The sequence below is a fragment of the Haematobia irritans genome, chromosome 1 (genome assembly GCF_050003625.1).
Source record: "Haematobia irritans isolate KBUSLIRL chromosome 1, ASM5000362v1, whole genome shotgun sequence".
Lineage (NCBI taxonomy): Eukaryota > Metazoa > Arthropoda > Insecta > Diptera > Muscidae > Haematobia > Haematobia irritans.
This window is the reverse complement of record NC_134397.1, coordinates 115,268,954-115,289,362: the sequence shown is the minus strand read 5'-3', so window position 1 is coordinate 115,289,362 and position 20,409 is coordinate 115,268,954. Positions and strand designations below refer to the sequence as shown.

At 32.7% G+C, this 20,409-nt stretch overlaps 1 protein-coding gene across 1 annotated transcript in view; it reads left to right on the top strand.

Annotated features, from left to right (window-relative positions):
• The window catches only part of Antp (homeotic protein antennapedia), a 345,732-nt gene that overhangs the window by 75,602 nt on the left and 249,721 nt on the right, over window positions 1-20,409 (top strand). The window contains exon 2 of the mRNA XM_075291465.1: window positions 4,952-5,053. The gene's annotated coding sequence lies outside the window, so the exon portion shown is untranslated. The remainder of the gene's footprint in view (window positions 1-4,951; window positions 5,054-20,409) is intronic.

Below are 20,409 nucleotides of genomic sequence, written 5' to 3'. Positions count from 1 at the left end.
GTTTTATATGGGGACCATACAAAAACATGGACCGATACTCAAATTTTTGGCACACGTATTTGTGGTCCTACAATACCTCTAGATTTCCAATTTCAGGTAAATCGGATAAAAACTACGGATTCTTGAAGCCCAAGCAATAAAATCGGGAGATCGGTCTATATAGGGCCCATACCAAAACATGGACCCATACTCACCATTTTTGACACACATTTTTATGGTTCTAAAATACCTTTAGATTTCCAATTTCAGGTAAATTGAATAAAAACTGCGGTTTCTATAAGCCCAAGAAGTAAAATCGGGAGATCGGTCTATATGGGGGCTATACCAAAACATGGACTGATACTCACCATTTTTGGCACACCTCTTTACGGTCATAAAATACCTCCAGATTTCAAATTTCAGGCAAATTGGATAAAAAATACGATTTATATAATCCCAAGACCCCAAATCGGGAGGTCGGTTTATATGGGGACTATATCAAAACCTGGACCGATATAACCTATCTTCGAACTTGACCCGCCTGCAGACAAAAGACGAGGTTGTGCAAAATTTCAGCACGATTGCTTCATTATTGAAGACTGTAGCGTGATTACAACAGACAGACAGACGGACAGAGGGACATCGTTATATCGTCTTAGAATTTCTCCCTGATCAAGAATATATATACTTTATATAGTCGGAAATCGATATTTCGATGTGTTACAAACGGAATGACAAACTTATTATACCCCCGTCACCATTCTATGGTGATGGGTATAAAAAACTTTATTTTAGAGAAATGCGTCTTCCATGTTAAGCAAAATTTGCATTCTTATTCTAAGGACATGGAATCTTTGACTTCACGACAATATTTTTTTCAGTGTAGAAAACTAAAAAATTAAATATAAATAAGATCGTTTAATGGCATTTATTTGACGGGATGAAATTGATCGAAAGTACTGTTGTTACTTTTACAACACATACTAGAGATATATTTTGACATTTGCCGTTTTTGAAAACAATTACTAAAAAACACGTTGTGTTTTCCCCAATGTACGTACGTAAAAAAATACATATCGTACATTTTAAACGTTTACTCACACTACGCTAAGTACTAGCTAAATTTGAAATTACCTACACAGTATAATTTCAAAGATACACATTTCATTCAAGTAATATTTTATTCGGAGCGGAGCGGTTTTTCATTTGGAAACCGCTCCGCTCCCGCTCCGCTCCGGATTTTAGAAATGCCGCTCCCGCTCCGCTCCCGCTCCGGCAAAAAAAGGGCTTGCTCCGCTCCGCTCCACGCTCCGCTCCGCTCCGCTCCGGATCCCTGTTTTCATGTAACAATAATGAAAAAAATTATATTAAAAAAAAAAAACAATAGAAAACAAAAATATTGAATTAAGTTTTTAAGAGAAATTCAATTTAATTAAATTACTTATTAATTGAATTATTACCTCAAAATAAAATAATGAATTAAATTAAAGTTAATGAAATAAAATTAAAAGAATAAGTTAAATTAAATTAAATTGCATTCAAATAAATCAACTTACTAAGTCAAATGAATTAAATTAGAAAGAATTTTATTTCATTAAATTACCTTAAAATTAATTTAATTTAATTAGTTCACAAAATTAGTTTCACTTAAATCAACTTAACTTCAACTGAATATAAAATAAATTAAATTTATATTAAAAATTAAATTATACCTAGCAAAATACATATAATAAATTTTAAATAATAAAATTGAAGTATAAATATAAATTAAATTAAACATGCATTTATCATTAAATTAAAAATAAAATTAATTTAAAATAAATAAAATTTGCTTACAGAAATGGAATTAAACGAGTAAATTAAATGAGATAAAATAGCTCTAAAATAAATCAATTTACAAAGTTCATTTTAATTGCATCAAAATAACAAAGAACTATGCTACAATAAATTATCTTTACTTAACCTTAAAATTTTCAAATAAATAATGGGATTTTTATTCAATATTTATTTTATTTATAGATATAGAATTCAACGACTGGAATATATTTCTTTTGAATATTTTTTATTGACACTTATTATTTAGTTTAAACTTAAAAATTAAATTAGACTAAAAAAACATTAATCGAAATAAGTGAAAAATTAATATAAATGACTTTATTTTAAATACAGTGCACTCGCGGTAACGTGAACACCGCCTAACGTGAACTCCGCATAATGTGAACACGCTTTTTCTTACACTATGAGTAACTACTCCGTAACGCTGAAAAACATGAAATTTGACGTTAAATTCAGATTCATAATGCCAAATACAATTTCAAATACACTTACGGAATTGTTTAGTGATCTAGTTTGGCTTTTTTCGTGAAATTTATTTATTAATTTAAATTGCTTTATAATTCCATACCCACTGATATTTTTCCGATCTCCTTTTTTAATTTTTTCATGAAATTAAATTAAGTTTGTAATATTAGTAATAACAAAAATAAAAGACTCTCACGCTAGAACGTGTAAAACTCCCGAATATGGCAATGTTTTGTTCTGAAATTCGCTAAAGTGAACATTTTCGCTAACGAGAACTCTCTTGGTTTTAATTAGTTCACACGCAAAGAAAAAAAAACGTTTGGAAAACGTGTACCGAAAACGTTTTTCTTTTGTTAGAGTTTTTTGAATTGCTTCAAAAAGTATACACTTTTATCACCAAAAAAATTCGTCCAGGCGAAAGGTAAAATTTTAATTTTATAAAATCGTATAATTTCTTCTACACGCAGAGAAGAAACATGATTGTCACAATCATATTCGAAGAGCAAAAGAATATGATAGGAGCTATTTTTGCGGCGACCATGTAACATTTTAACCTGCAACCATGTTGGATCAGTGAACATGGTTCTAAGAAAAATATAATTGTCCTCATCTAAAATGTTATTATATTGATAAAAAGAATTTTGTTTGAATGAAAAGACAATGGTCACGATTTAAAATGTTATGGTATTAATTAAAAATGTTTTTCTCCTAGTTAAAAGAACATGGTCACAACCTAAAATGTTTTGATCTTTATGAAAAAACTTTTTTCATCGTCGAAAAAAGGACGCCACTTGAGAAAAGAAAACACAAAATTACATTTATTTGTTTGTTTTTATTTATTTATAAACTAATTCATTGTTTATGTGTATTTATAATGCCGTTCAAGCAAACATCATATATTTTTACACATTCTTTTTCAATTTCAACAATAAGTAATTATTCCATATTTACATCGTGCCCATCAAATGTACAAACGCAGACATCATGTAACTGCAAATAAAAATAAATGATCCATATAGCAAAATGCAGAACAAAAACAGGTAAATTTTTTCAATTACACTTTCCTTTTTTGTGTTCACATAAAACCACGTGCCACTTCTGAATAAATAAATTAACACAAAACACAGTAAATCCGTATTCTCCGTCCATTCCAAGAAACAATCAACACACAACTGACGCGCAAAATGAAAATCGTGTGTACCTGCTCAATGTTTTTATAAAATTCTTTTCGCTGCAAAAAAAGTTAAAAAATTAAATGGTCACGAAAACAATGTACATGGTCTTTATGGCCATGTAATGGTTGTAGACATGTCTATACGCAAACTATAAAAATATTTTTTTCTCTGCAAAAAAGTCAAAAAATTGAATGGTCAGATACATGATTTTCCTGACCATATAATGGTCTCAAATTCTATCATTTAAATAATAGAACATGTTTGCGGCATTTGATAACCATTCAAATGCTTATTGCCACCATACATTTTTCTCCGCTCGAAAACTATTTTTACAAAGACAAAATACATGGTTTTCGCGGCAATTACATGTTCTAGATAAGCATTAAATGGATGCGGCAACCATGTCCAAACATGGTTTTTCTGTGCGTGTACATTGTTTGTATTACAGAAAAAGGTGCTAAGAACTAAAAAACTTCGTGGAAGTGAGAAAGATGTGAGGGAAAATGCAATTAGCCAGAAAAAAAATATTTTGAGTTAGTCTTTATGAAATTGTTTTTATATCCTGGAAAAGAATAAACGTTTATCACAAAAAGTATATACTTTTCTTCCAAATACACTTCCTTTCAACGAAAAGCAAAAGAGAAACGAACTTTGCGTGCACGTAACCGCGAGTGCACTGTATAACTAAATTAATTAAGATCAATTATTTAGTCCCACTTAATATAAATTGGTTTTAATAATATATTTACTTTATTATTATATTATTGACGACAATTTAGTCTAAGGTAATTTGTGAATTTGTAATTTGGTGAATTGGTTACACTAAGGGAAACTAAACCCTAATTTATGACAATTATTGCCACGTTTGTCCTTAATCAGTTTTATATAGAATTAGTGTCCAATTTTGTTGCGGAGAAATTTATTTATTTATATAAACTTTTTTTATATATAGATCCCATTTATCTATTGACTTGTTTGAAAATAAAACTATATATGTTCATCCGCCACACATGATTTATATCTCAGCGATGATGACATTTCAAATTAACATAACAAAACCAATGATACACATCTCTGTTAGGACAAGGTACAGAGGTTATGCGAATGCCACACACCATAGAAACATCATCATTATCATCATCATCATCTGAGCAATAACATTGTGTGAGTGAATATGTTAGACTATTTGCTAACAGATGGCGCAAGAGTGAGAGATAGATGACTCCCATTAATGTATATGCGCAGCTGCTAAAATATTGGCAACAACAACAATAACACTATTCACAAATTGCACACACACCCAGAGAGAACTGTCTATGGCATAACATTCTGTAGATTAACGTACTTTGGAAAATTCTTATATGAAACATGTAAAATACAAGGTTGTTGTCTTTGATATAAACTAAAATCACACCTTTAGAGTTATTTAAATGAAATATGAATTTTAATTTTGGTATGTATGTATTATAAAAATTATTTTCTTGTTTTACTTACAGATTTTCTCGTATATATGTGGATTAGCTGTTCTTATTTCATATTCAAATAAGAGGATATTGGAGAGTATCGTGTGAAACCTCTTGTTCGTTTATTCGAAAAAGGTAAGTCTTTTAGTCGTTTAGTATTCATTTTATTCAATTTCCTTAAAATCAATGTATATTTAAATTTATGCAAATCATCTATGCTACCCATTCTCATTCATTGATTACAAATTTCCGGTGATTTTGTATTTTTGGTCCCTTATGTTAATGCTATTTTGAAAGAAATTACTTCAATGAAAGGATGCTTCTGCTGGGTGAGGCTGGCTACAACAAAACCCTAAAGACAACAATTCAGCCCAAAAACGAAATGACATTTTTATGTGACATTAAACACAGCTTTAAACGCGTTTTTGTTGTTTTGGCGATTTGAGTTTTTTTGTTAGCAAAATCCCTCGTCTTAAGGAATATCATCCCATAAAGATACTTAGGCCGGTATATTGAGATTCAAGCAACAAGTCGATTTGGACCATTACTTAAAGAAGATGTTAAAATTGCATATTTTACATTACAAAGAGACATGGTCGTTTCGATATACAAACTTACATATAAATCTTGTTGGATTCAAGCCTTCTGTAATGATTGGGGATGCAAGAAAAGCAAAAAAACAAGCAGGTTTCCCTATCTCTGGTATTCTGCACTCGTATGAATTCAATGTAGAGTTTGTTTTTTTTTTTTTTTTTTACAACAACATGTTGTTGTCTTTCATAGACTACTTATATGGTAACATGAAATGTTGTTCACTTCAGCAATAGCAACAATTTAACTCTTGACAAAAGACATTTTCATTAAAATGAAATAAATCGCCAACAACAAAAAAAATACACTTTTTTTAACAAGAAACGGAAATAGTCTGCCTAGAGAGAAGACAACCTATTAAGTGAAATAAAAAGGTGGGCTACACATAATAAATATTTGGAGAAATGCAAGATTTATTGAAAAAATAACAAACCCAAGTATTACTGAAGAATACCAGACTTACCTCTCATTAAAGCCATGAGTATTGCACTATCTGTTGCTCTTAATGCAATAAAGTTTTAAATCTTATTTTAGATATTTTCCCTAAATTATTTACTCTTTTCTTTAAGTGTTTTAAATCAATATTAGATTAAAAAAGGTCTTCAACTAATTTCTTATTTTAATAAAAACTCCAAATCATTCTCCGTCTTAAAAGCATCTTTCAACCTGCAAACGAATCACTTTTAGTGTTTTTTTTTTTGTAATAAACTTCCAAAGAAATAATTAAGTTTTCAAACTGAGATAAAAATCTTGTTTGGTGCTAATCAATTAGTCCTCGAATGTTATTTTTCCAATTCGCCAATTCCAGTCAAAGAGACCAAAACCACTTGGCCATACAAGGGGGCCAAATAAAAGCCAAACAAATTTACATAGGGAAGGGAAAAAATTGCCAGCCAAGAAATCAATATTGAAAGGCGCTGAAAACTTAAAAATGAAATGCAAGCAAACATAAGCAGCAGGTTGGTGTTAAACTTAAAAGTGTGAACCTGGTTGCATGGTCAGTCGTCATCAGTGGTCTCGATGGATTGAAAAATCGTGCATTATGGGTAGACAAAGGTGCTATATTCAGATGAAGAGTTGCTAAGGGGTTGCCACTCACTAAAGGTGTTTGTCTTGTTTTTTTTTTCATCCTCATCTTTTTCTGGATGAATTTTGTCTTAGTTTCACCTCTTACTGATAGAAACATCAGACTGGGACTTTGGCAAATCTTTAAGGAAAATGTAAAATAGCCCAAACGCCGATTGAAGGTAATATGAGCTAGAATATGGACAAGAACGACATGCCATTTGAAGCTTTAACGGGGCCACAAAAGTTTATCACTTGTCTGCCAAACTTTTGCAAGGAATACAAAATAACATGGCTTGAAAGAGGTCGATATGGGAGTTTACACAAGCGTATGTGTAGTGAGAAATGTATGGATTGAGGATATTTTTTGTTTTAGAGGAAAAATCATCATCATCATCGCATATGCATGAAATGCCATTGCGTTCGAAATGGTTCGAAAATATCGGAGGGAAAAACGCAATAGAAAAAATGATGTTGTTGTCTTGTGCAGTTCATTTATTTATCTTAAAAATGTTGCGTTTTTTGTATCCAGTTGTTTGGTATTATTTTTGGAGATTTTTTCTCTTACATTTTTTGTTTTGTGGTTTGTTTGTAGTTTTTCCAACAACGAATTTGCATGATTTTAAATTGTGTTTTGAGACTTGTTAATGTTTTCCGTGTGCAAGTTCTAAAACTAAAATCGAAAATAACCAAAGCCACAGAATCTCTTAGAGTATTATTTAGCCAGAACGCGATAACAGTGGTTTGAAGATGGAAACTGAATTTTTATGAATCTCAATAATAATGGAATCCTAGATATAGTCAAAACTTTTAGACAGTACATATTTATCTTAAATATTAACTAAAATTACAAATCGTCAGATTACTACATTTAATTCTAAACCGTAATCTCTTAAAATCATAAGGCAGTAAGTGGAATATTGCATCAAGAGCCCCATATGAAAGGACATAATTTTGCAGTAAAATGCTTTTTTTTTGATTATGTAAATATTTTTTGTATCCTCCCTGTAGGAAATTGAGGTGACTTTAAGTTATAAATTGTTAGTCATAACCGAGCCACATGTGACTCAAAACCTAACTCATTTCCCATGTAAAATCCTATTCAGTTTTAAAACGTGTTGTCATTGGAACGAGTCAGTTCTCACTCATCCTTGCATACGTTTCAGTTAACCAAAAGTTAACTCAAAATGAATTAGCTTTTCGATGATAATATATAAGCGCATTTAAAATTAGCTAATAACTGATTAGTTTATGGTGAGCTCTCTGGTTAATAAAATATTTTTTAATTATTATTTTCCATTCATTTTATTCTGAAATAATCAAAAACATATTCAGTCTTCGTAACCATATTACAAGAAATAAAATATAAAATATAATATAACGCAAATATAAGTTCTATGTTATTAATATAAGTCTTGATTGCTGTTGTTGTAACAGTTTGTTGTGATTTCATCCATTTTTATGCTTTTTGGGACTTAAGGAACTCTGCGTTTAAGTTGTTGATCTGGTGGTGAGTCGGGTAGGTTTACTTTGGCAAGCGAAAAGATGTCGCGTGTCACGTGGCACTTGGCTTGAGCGTCCGATCCCACGGCGGCGGGTTCTTTGTAGCGGATTGGCCCGATGGTTCCTATTCATAGGCCAGCGGCTGCCACATCAGTGTATGAGTTTTGCTTTAATTTCTATCGCTTCCATTTCCTTTGAGATTTTATGGTAGACGTTGATTGCAAGTGGGCTTCATCAGGAACTCCAAAAGGCTTGAAAGCATATGTCAATGGCTTCCCTGGATCTTTACCTCCATTACAAACAATATCATCTAATAGATAACAATAATCTATATAAGAAAATAATAAATTGATTTACTACCATACCCAATAAACATCAAACGGTCCATTAAAATTTTTGTTGGGAGTTTCCATCTATTCCTTCAATGTTACCCAAATTCTACATACAAAATTTCAATTATTAAGTTGCATTTTAGTTATGCATTTAAGTGTTACTTACCGCAATCCATCGGAAATAATGTGATGTAATCAAAAGCTAAAGTGAAATGTATATAAAAAATCCAAATGACATTTATGGCCGTAAATATATTTGTTTGCTTACTTATTTGATTTTTTCTATGACTTTATTTTGCTGACAGAGGCATCAGTTTTGAGAGGGTAAAAAGGTAACTCATTTCTGATCGAGAAGAAGTGAGTTTGAACAATATTCAATTGACTCAAGGCTGCATAATTATTGAGTTAACTAGAAGTCACCTCAAATTAGTTATAATAAGTTAGTTTGATTTTGAGTGAGTTCAGCAAATTCCTACAGGGCTTTATTCGAATTGAATGAAATGTTTCTAATATATGAACAAAGATATGTATAATATTGCGCTTAGAGCACATCATTGCGTTATGTATTAGTTGCTAAGGGTTAAATTATTTCCAGTTCACTGCTTGATATACGCAGTTCACAACTTGATCTGGAACTGACGAAATTTTTCGTATCCAAATAGAAAAAATTGTTTCTTTTTTATCTAGGAATATTATAGCTTTAATAGTGAATGCACCAAGAGAATCATATGGTAGCATATAGTTTTCTGTTAACTGCTAGGTAAATATGATATCTATGAAATTGTTTTTGATGAATCAAGTAAATAGTTCCTGTAACCTTAACGTCGAATTAATATAATATATACTATTGCCTTAAGAGCACTTCATAGTGTAATACGTTTCTGAGTGTTTCAAAGCTTCTCTAAGTGGTTTCACTGCTATGTGAAACGTCGTTCGGACTCGACTTCAAAAAGGAGGTCCCTTGTCAATGAGCTCAACATAGAATGGGGCAGCACTCAGTGATAATATCGGGCTGCGACTATACCTAACCTAACCTAACATAGTGTAATACGTAATTAACTCACAGTGAACTAATATCCTGTACTATGGTAACTCTTAGAGTATCTGTAGATGGTATCGTTTATTATAACAATCTTTTTAAAACCCATAAATGTCTTTATACATTGCATGCGGTGAATACGAATGTGTAAAATTATTCGGTTTAACCACAGCTAACAAATTAAAACAATCGCAAAGTGGATTCTTCCAAAATTGAAAACGTCTACATTTTGATTGTGATCACTGTAGTGTTTTTCAGGCTGAAATATTAGCAATAAGAGAAGTGGTGAATTGGCTGAGAAGTATTGTCCTAACCAATATTGGCATTAATATATACTCAGACAGTCAACCTGCAATAAAATCCTTGGACTCTGTGTTCCTCGACTCGAAAATGGCCATCGACTGCCGCGAATCTCTCAATGAGATGGCTGAGCAGCACAATATTCACCTAATATGGGAGCCTGGCCACAGGAACATACCGGGGAACTGCGAAGCAGATGAGCTAGCAAGGCTAGGAACTACCTTACATATTCCAGGGGAACTAGAATCTGTTGGTGCGCCTTTGGCTACCTGCAAGCTCTTACTGCGTGAGAAGGCTGTCATGATGGCAAATGTTCGATGGGAGAATTGTAAGGGTTGTAACGACACCAAGCAAATATGGCCCATTTAAACTTAAACCGCACACTAGATATGCTAGTGTTCTCGAGACGCCAGATATCACTCCTGATATCTGCTATAACGGGTCGCTGCCTGATAGGCGATTTTGCAAAAACTATTGGTGCGAAGTATAATGACTATTGTATGAGCTGTCATGATGCGGAGGAAAAGGAATCAATAAAACACCTCTTGTGTGAGTGTCCTGCATTTTGTGTAAGGCGTAAGCAAATTTTAGAGGCATATAGCTTCAGATTACTAGCGGACTTGGAAAACGTTAACTTAAGCAGTCTGCTAATGTTTTTGGAACAATCTGGTTGGTTCAACAGAAGAAAATAATCGAGAAGGTTCAACGGTTAAAACTAGAAGTGCCCATATGTAATAGGTACTTTTAGTTAATGTGGTAACACAATGGACTGAATAGTCTAAGTGAGCCTGAATCTTAATCGGGCTGCCACTTTAACCTAACCTAACCTAACCTTGATTGTGACCACAATCCTTACAGCCAATGTGACCGACAATTTGGCAGAAATATAAAAAACCGATGCAATATACATCAAGTGTACACTAATAGAAAAAGTTTCGTTATGTTAACAAAAAGTGTCCTCAAAAGTCAGCCAATGAAACAAATTCGTTAATACAACGAAATTTTTCGTTATTATAACGAATTTTTATTATTGACGAATATTTTCGTTGTATTAATGAAAATGTTTCGTTATATCAATGAAAATTTTTCGTTAGCTGACTTTTAATGAAATTTTGTTTGTGTGTATGTGTATCAGTTTTTCTAAATGCACCTGAAATACGATATTCGCTATAAATTATCCAGTTTTATACAAATATTTGTACCCGACACGCATGTGATGGGTATTAAATTTTTCAAATTAATTTATATGAAGCTGCAATATGACATCAAGAGCATATGTAACTATAATGGTAAATGTCCTCTACACTCTATCTATAATCTCATGGTTTTTGTGGATTTCTGAAGCGTCTAAACCCTTGTAAAATTTTATTAAAATTTCTTGAGACCGATTTTCCCACTCTGAATACCACTGTGCCCACCTCACAGTCCTCCCCAAAAAAACGGGCTATCCATACCTCACAACTATTGAGCGTGTCAGGCCTAGTAATGTGCGTGACTGACCACAAGATGAACACGGTAAGAAAAAGTGTACGCATGCTTGCACACATTATCGGCCAGATTTTTTGTTTCTTTTTCATTCGACTAAAACGCAAGCATAACCTAAATGCAACAAGGCTAACATTTCCAACGCACTTTTAGTTTAATTTGATTTTTGGCCCAAACCAAACGATGACCAAGCAGTGAGCATATACAACCAAAAAACGGAGCAATTGGAGCATCACAGGCAATAAAACAACACAAACCTTTTCGTTTTTTGCTTGGTCCCAGCCAAGGCGAAATCAAAGGCAAACAACTAACAAGAGCATTACAAAATGTTGCTTGTTTCCGTTTCAAACTTTGCTAAACAAGACATTTTGTTGCAGCATGTTAAAGCCAGGCTAAAAATGTGTTCTCTTGTTCTCGGGATACACATAATGCCGTAGTACAAGAATACAAAACTGAAATGGGAACGCTCCAGTTTTTTCGCTACAAGAGCCACAAAAGATATCCTTAGCTGGTGAGCCACCTAACTGCCTTAAGCCATCAACTGACTGATCAAGCGACCAACTAACCATACGGATCTCTATTCAAGGAAGGCGTTTTGAATTGGACGAGCCTACTACTTGGCCTTCTTATAGTAGGAGCGCACAATAAGGCAAAAAAAAAAAACGAAATGTATTGATCTTTTGGCAGTGAACATGTGCGTTTTGTAGCTCAACTGTCTGGGGGACAGTAGGACAGACAGACGGACATGCCACAATGGTATACACTACCTTACTACGTACTTCAGCTAGTCTACCTGGCGGACTGACTGGCTAGCTTTCCTTTTAAGGTCTACTTTAGGATCTCAAAAGCAAAGTTATATGGTCATACCACAAAACCCAGCACTTTACTCTCTAAAGGCTATAACTACTTAGTTACCATTGTTAATATAGCTCCAGGATGACTTTTGTGTTGTGTCTGACCATTTAGTAAAACTTAATTCTCTGACAATGGACTTACTCTAAACAAAACAACAACGATACACCAAAAGAAACCACATTGACAAGATATTGTATTAAAATTTTAATTGAATTCGATTGTGTATGCAATTAATATATTAATTGATTTTATTAAGAACTTAACTACAGAAATTGATTGGATCAAAAAAAGAAAAGTTTACGAAATATTGATTGTATCATTATGAAAAAATATTAATTGGGTCATAAAAAATTGGTATATACCGAAAAAAAAAATGTTTTTTGGCTTCCATTGCGAAATTAGCTTTTAATTGACAATAAAAATAAAAAATGGTCGTGATTGGTTTGGATTCAATATATAGTGTTATATAAAAATATCGATTTGTGGTTTGTGAAATAAATTTCAGAAACAAAATATGAGGATTGTTTAAAGACCAAGGTTGTAAAACGATTTCCCATTCCGGTTTACTTCAAGTCAAATTGTTTGAAAATTTCTTGAAGGCTCCTCTAGACGAGATTTGAGTATGCACACAAAGAAAGCCGAGTGATATTCTAAAAGAATTATATCCTACAAGCATGTGAAGGGTATTCAATTTTTCAAATCAACTTGTGTAAAGCTTTAAATTTGTCATAAATCGAGAAATCCCTGTCATATATGATTTGTTTATACTTGGAGAAAAAACTATTGATTGACAATTCCATGATTTCCGAATGCACACAAACAAGTTTGGGAGAATTTCTTTAAGAATTATATCCGACAAGCATCCCAGCAAAAAAATTTGACATTTTTCCAAAGGCACAACTTTAAAAACACTTCCAGAAGTTTTTAACTACACAGGAAGTTCTTTTCATTCACTTTTTTATAACATGCTTTTTTCATATTTTTGATTGGTAATTGTAACTTTTCTTGTTTAAAATTGATTAAAAACAGATTAAGAATTCATAAAATGGTACAAATTATTTAAATTTTGTCGAAAAAAATGCTAAATCCAATCTGGAAAAAATGGTGAATTTTTGAAAATATATGAGGTCAAACGTTTAAGACAAGAGCTAGGATCCATTAAAAATTATAAAAAATTATAAAAATTATTTATTTGCCAAAATATCAAAGAATTTCTTAATTTACATCCAAAACATTGAATTCGGATGATGAAAATTCAGTGCACCGGCTGTTGAAATGGAGGACTTCCGTCCTATAACAAGCCCATGTTAAATTCATCGCTTCTGCGTCAATTTTGCACCACTTCCGTATCCAAAAAGAACATTTTCATTACTTTTTTGGCGACGCTTTTTTTGCTGGGATGGGTATTACATTTCTCAAGTCAATTCTGTAAAGCTTAAAATTGGTATTAAATTGGGACATAAATATTGGAGCTTCGATCGGCATTAAAGCACTGCCCAGCAAAAAAAATTTGAAGTTCTTCCAAAGGCACAACTTTAAAAGCACTTCCAGAGCACTTTCAACGATGTTCTTTATTTTAACTACCGAGGAAGTTCTTTTAAATCAATATTTTATAACATGGTTTTTTCATACTTTTAATAGGTGATTTTAACTTTTTTTGTTTCAAATAGGTTAAAGCAGAGTAATAATTCATAAAATGGTAGAAATCATTTACATTTTGTCGAAAAAAAAATGCTAAATCCAATATGAAAAAATTGTGAATTTTTGAAAATATTTGAGGTCAAACATTTCCGACAAGCGTTAGAATCCATTAATAATTATAAACAAGTATATACAGCACTAAGTTCGGCCGAGCCGAGTCTTAAATACCCACCACCATGAACCAAATATTAGGGTTTCCTTTGAAATTTCAGGAGGGATTGAGGACTTGAGGACACTTCCCGAAGATAAATTTAAAGATTTCACCTTTGAGGACTATATCAGATTCTGGATTTATAAGAACCATTTTTGTTTGAGTTTTAAAGGAATCATTAACATCTCTTGTAAGTGTGCAAGACAATTATAAAATAACGTCTTGATTTGAAATCTTAAATCTGTAGAAGTATAATCTGGAAATTTTACATTGAGTTTCAAGCAATTTTCATGATCTGTGCGCCTTCTACACCCTCAAGAAGTGAAGTCGATCTATATGGAGGCATTACCATATGGATCCATAAAAACTTAATCCGATACACGTTTTTGTGAGCCTAAAATACCAGAATATTTACAATTTCAGGCAAATCAGATAAAAACTACGGTTTCTAGAAACCCAAGGAGTTAAATCGGGAGATCGTTCTTATGGGGGCTATACTAAAATATGAACCGATACCAATGAGTTAAATCGGGAGATCGTTCTTATGGGGGCTATACTAAAATATGAACCGATACTCACCGTTTTTGGTATACCTCTTTATGACCCGAAAATACCTCTAGATTTCCAATTTCAGGTAAATTGAATACAAACTGCGGTTTCTATAAGCCCAAGACCCCAAATCGGGAGGTCGTTTTATATGGGGACCATACCAAAACATGGACCGATACTCACAATTTTTGGCGCACGTAATTGTGGTCCTACAATACCTCTAGATTTCCAATTTCAGGTAAATTGAATAAAAACTGCGGTTTCTAGAGCCCAAGAAGTAAAATCGGGAGATCGGTCTATATGGGGGATATACCAAAATATGGACCGATACTCACAATTTTTGGCACACGTATTTGCGGTCCTAAAATACCTCTAGATTTCCAATTTCAGACAAATGTGATAAAAACTACGGTTTCTATAAGCCCAAAACCCCAAATCGGGAGATCGGTCTATATGGGGGCTATACCAAAATATGGACCGATACTCACAATTTTTGGCACACTTATTTGTGGTCCTAAAATACCTCTAGATTTCCAATTTCAGACAAATTTGATAAAAACTACGGTTTCTATAAGCCCAAAACCCCAAATCGGGAGATCGGTCTATATGGGGGCTATACCAAAATATGGACCGATACTCACAATTTTTGGCACACGTATTTGTGGTCCTACAATACCTCTAGATTTCCAATTTCAGGTAAATTGAATAAAATCTGCGGTTTCTAAAGGGTGATTTGTTAAGAGCTTGATAACTTTTTTTTTTAAAAAAACGCATAAAATTTGCAAAATCTCATCGGTTCTTTATTTGAAACGTTAGATTGGTCCATGACATTTACTTTTTGAAGATAATTTCATTTAAATGTTGACCGCGGCTGCGTCTTAGGTGGTCCATTCGGAAAGTCCAATTTTGGGCAACTTTTTCGAGCATTTCGGCCGGAATAGCCCGAATTTCTTCGGAAATGTTGTCTTCCAAAGCTGGAATAGTTGCTGGCTTATTTCTGTAGACTTTAGACTTGACGTAGCCCCACAAAAAATAGTCTAAAGGCGTCAAATCGCATGATCTTGGTGGCCAACTTACCGGTCCATTTCTTGAGATGAATTGTTCTCCGAAGTTTTCCCTCAAAATGGCCATAGAATCGCGAGCTGTGTGGCATGTAGCGCCATCTTGTTGAAACCACATGTCAACCAAGTTCAGTTCTTCCATTTTTGGCAACAAAAAGTTTGTTAGCATCGAACGATAGCGATCGCCATTCACCGTAACGTTGCGTCCAACAGCATCTTTGAAAAAATACGGTCCAATGATTCCACCAGCGTACAAACCACACCAAACAGTGCATTTTTCGGGATGCATGGGCAGTTCTTGAACGGCTTCTGGTTGCTCTTCACTCCAAATGCGGCAATTTTGCTTATTTACGTAGCCATTCAACCAGAAATGAGCCTCATCGCTGAACAAAATTTGTCGATAAAAAAGCGGATTTTCTGCCAACTTTTCTAGGGCCCATTCACTGAAAATTCGACGTTGTGGCTCGTTAGTAAGTCTATTCATGATGAAATGTCAAAGCATACTGAGCATCTTTCTCTTTGACACCATGTCTGAAATCCCACGTGATCTGTCAAATACTAATGCATGAAAATCCTAACCTCAAAAGAATCACCCTTTATAAGCCCAAGAAGTAATATCGGGAGATCGGTCTATATGGGGGCTATACCAAAACATGGACCGATACTCACCATTTTTGGCACACCTCTTTATGGTCATAAAATACCTCCAGATTTCAAATTTCAGGCAAATTGGATAAAAACTACGATTTCTATAAGCCCAGGACCCCAAATCGGGAGGTCGGTTTATATGTGGACTATATCAAAACCTGGATCGATATAGCCCATCTTCGAACTTGACCTGCCTGCAGACAAAAGACGAGTTTGTGCAAAATTTCAGCACGATTGCTTCATTATTGAAGACTGTAGCGTGATTACAACAGACAGACAGACAGACGGACAGACGGACATCGTTATATCGTCTTAGAATTTCTTCCTGATCAAGAATATATATACTTTATATAGTCGGAAATCGATATTTCGAAGTGTTACAAACGGAATGACAAACTTATTATACCCCCGTCACCATTCTATGGTGGTGGGTATAAAAATTATAAAAATTATTTATTTGACAAAATATCACAGATTTTTTTAATTTACATCCAAAACATTGAATTCGGATCCTACCTGAAGAAATGGTGCCAATTTAGTGCAACGACTGTTGAAATGGAGAACTTCCGTCCTATGACAAGCCCAAGTTAAATTCATCGCTTCTGCGTCAATTTTGCACCACTTCCGGATCCAAAAAGAACATTTTCATTACTTTTTTGGCGACGCTTTTTTGCAGGGATGGGTATTACATTTCTCAAGTCAATTCTGTTAAGCATAAAATTGGTATTAAATTGGGACATAAATATTTGAGCTTCGATCGGCATTAAAGCACTGGTTACTAAAAAGTGTTGAAACTACGGTTGTTAGCATGTTAGCGGAATTAAGTGCTGATTTTTTGCTAGATCTCCCAAGTAGTTACAAATCTCAAGATGAGCTTCATATATTGCTCTAAAACAAATTGAAACAAGTTCATGCTAACTAGACAAAGAGAATTCTATCATTTTGTAATACATGCAGGTCAGAATATATGTACCACATGTAATTTCAAACTTTTTCTGTTATGGTATTGCCGAAAACTAAAGCAAAACTTAATTTTTATTGCTTCAGAAAGTCAGCTGCTTACAAAAGTCAGAAAATATTGTGTTGTGGGATTATAGACCACTTATAACCAGGATATAACCAGGCAACTTATTACCAGGTCGAAATGAAAGCTTCTTTCTACACAAATAGCAAAAGTTGCACTGCTTAATTCTTTTAGATTGCACCAGATTTAATATATATGAAAATGTTTACATATTTGCACACATAGAATTTTGATTAATTTTTGATAAGAAATCTTCGAAGCCAACAATTTCTAGGTATTTGCAATTCCATATCAATTTATACATCAGTTTAAAAATTCATATTTATGACTTACTTCAAGAAAATAGTTTGTTAATCTCATTTTGAAATTTATCAAAATTTTTTTAGAACTTAAATATTAGTAAATGACGCAGTCAGTTATCTCATCTAAATGAAAAGTGAATTATATATATACTGCACACATTAATGATTTAATGAAAGAAACAATAAAGAAATGATTTGTACAAATGTATTTCAGGTATTCGTTTTTTTTCAATTCAGCCCATAAAAAGTCACAGGATAAATGAATACTGTGTAACATTGCACACAAAGACGATTTTATAAGAACTTTACAGAAATATATTGTATCGTTGAATATCATGTGTTTGCTGTTTTATATCAATTAGTGAAATGGTTCAGGAAAAAATTATTCAGTGTGATTTTTAAAGCACATTATAATACATAGAGAATACGCACAAGAAAAACCAAAAGATGGTTAAACTTTAGAAAACTGTATATTCTATGCCTTTAAAAAAATTAGAGATTGGTGATATATAATAAAAAAATGTGCTACAATAGAAATATTCAATCAATCTATTTTATTTATTAAATAACTTTAGATCTTCTCATGCTCTCTGAAATTGAAGTCGCACACAGGAAAGATTAATTGTTATTCGTGCGTGCATAATCTTAATATATCTAAGAAATATATCTGTATTCCCAGCTCAATTTGTTTAATTGATATATTTACTGCTTTTGAATTCTTAACTTACGAAGAAATTTTAAAAGTATAAAAATAATTGATTTTTAGCAGAAACTGAACAGTATATTTTAAGAGGAATTTATTCTTTCCACAAATCAGGCAACGTAACATGTGTGCAGAAGATATTTGCATACAGAGAATATTCTTTGGACAAACCAAAAATCCACCATTGTCAAATATATTAACAAAGCAAAGACATCTCACATTTTTTCCATGTGTACTAACTCACACATCACAATAACATTACCGGTGTATGTTACACATATCCGTTTATGCGTCCATCCCGCCCCTCTGTCCACTGATGCACTTACTCACATAAATGCTTTGGATTTGGTGCACTTCAATGTCTGGAAGGTGTTTACTTTAAATGTTTCATGCAATTGTTTTTATTTATTTCATTGTAATTCCTCTTGTTTAAGTTGTAGTTGCATTTGAACGAATTTGGCCTAAACAAGTTCAACATATTACCATTTACGTATGTATGATTTTGCACTATGTTTACACTATAATTGTATGAAATTGAAACGATCATTGGTTGTTTGTAGCTAAACTTAAGACATGAAGAGGGAGTGTATCAATTTGCCGCCAAATAAATTGTTGTTAGGTAGTATTTGATCTAAAGGTGTGGAGACTTTTTCTACTATTTCCTTTTTTATTTATTTATTCACATATTTATTATAATTAAAAATTATAAAAACTAAGATTTTCTTCTTATAGTTCAGTTTAGATGGATTGGCAAATATACATTTGGTATCCGGGTTTCTATATTAATTTGTGCACAAGTTCAGGCCATTATTTGAGCTAATGGGTTATATAACGCACCAATCGATCCAAATCTCAAATATATTTCCTGAATAAACTCGATTAGGACTTCAAAACAAAAATGTATTCATCTCAGTTTGCATGTCGGTAAATATTTTGCCTAAATATTTGTTACGAGTACGTTCACTTCTTTCATGACATAAATGAGAACGAAATCTTCCGCTATATTGCTGTATACGAATTATCGGCGGTACCAGGAATGCTATGATATTTTGCTGACATTTTGGAATCACACAAAATTTCCGTTAAAAAATTCTCCAAATTGCGGATTGAAGTCTTAACCTTTTCTAGGTTTAATTGACAGATTTAAAACTTTAAAATTTTTATAGAAAATCATTTCTAACTTGTTAGAGCTTGGTGGGAAAAATATACGTATGTTCTGTTTAAAAACGAATATTTAATATTTAACTAATTTCTAATATCCTAAAATCCGAAATAAATTAACGCGACAAAGTGGTTAGTCACAGTTTGTGTGTACATCCTTTAACTATATATGTGTTAGTGAAATGTCTTTGTGTGCATATTAAAACCACTGTGATCCTTACAACGTTCATGAAACCATGAACGATTCTTATCCATCACCTTGCATTCCACTCGTTAGCTCTGATTAGAATTTTTCTCATAGATAAAATAAAAGTTAATACATCTTTTAATCACAAAAGGATGGAAAATCTGGTTGTAAGAAAAACACAATTCAGAATTTGAGATTATGCTGGAAACCGTATAATTTAAAATATTTGACAAACATAAATAATAGATAATTATTAATAATGCACAATGCAGCTAATGTCGTATTTTAACCTTTTTTGTGGGACATCACACCAGTATCATAAGATGGTAACTATATTTAATATTTACTATTATTTGTAAAATATCGTCACAAATTTAAGGAGAATTGATCTTGAAATTAGTTATCAAAAGAATCTACTCGTTACATAAAAATTATTTTCAACCTGCAGTTGTACCCGGCTTAATTCGTTAAACATCCTTTACTAACTCTTGAGACGACTTTCTATATCCTTCTTAATAGTAGTATATTTTTATAATGGAGGCTGCGGAAACAAATCCTCCTTCAAAAGTCACATTTTCCATGATATACATTTTTCTGTATTTTTAAAACTAATAAGGAAATATCAGAACTGAATTAATTTTAACGTTTATTTAGATCCTCAACATAGTTTAACAACATTTTAAAATGTTGCCAACAACATACGGTTGGTCTTCTCTCAACATATTCCAGTCAACATTTTCTAAAGAGAATACAAATATTCCAGTGAGTAAATAATTTCTCTTATCAAGAGAAAGAGAATTCAACACACACTTTGGCGGGAAACAGCTGATTGTG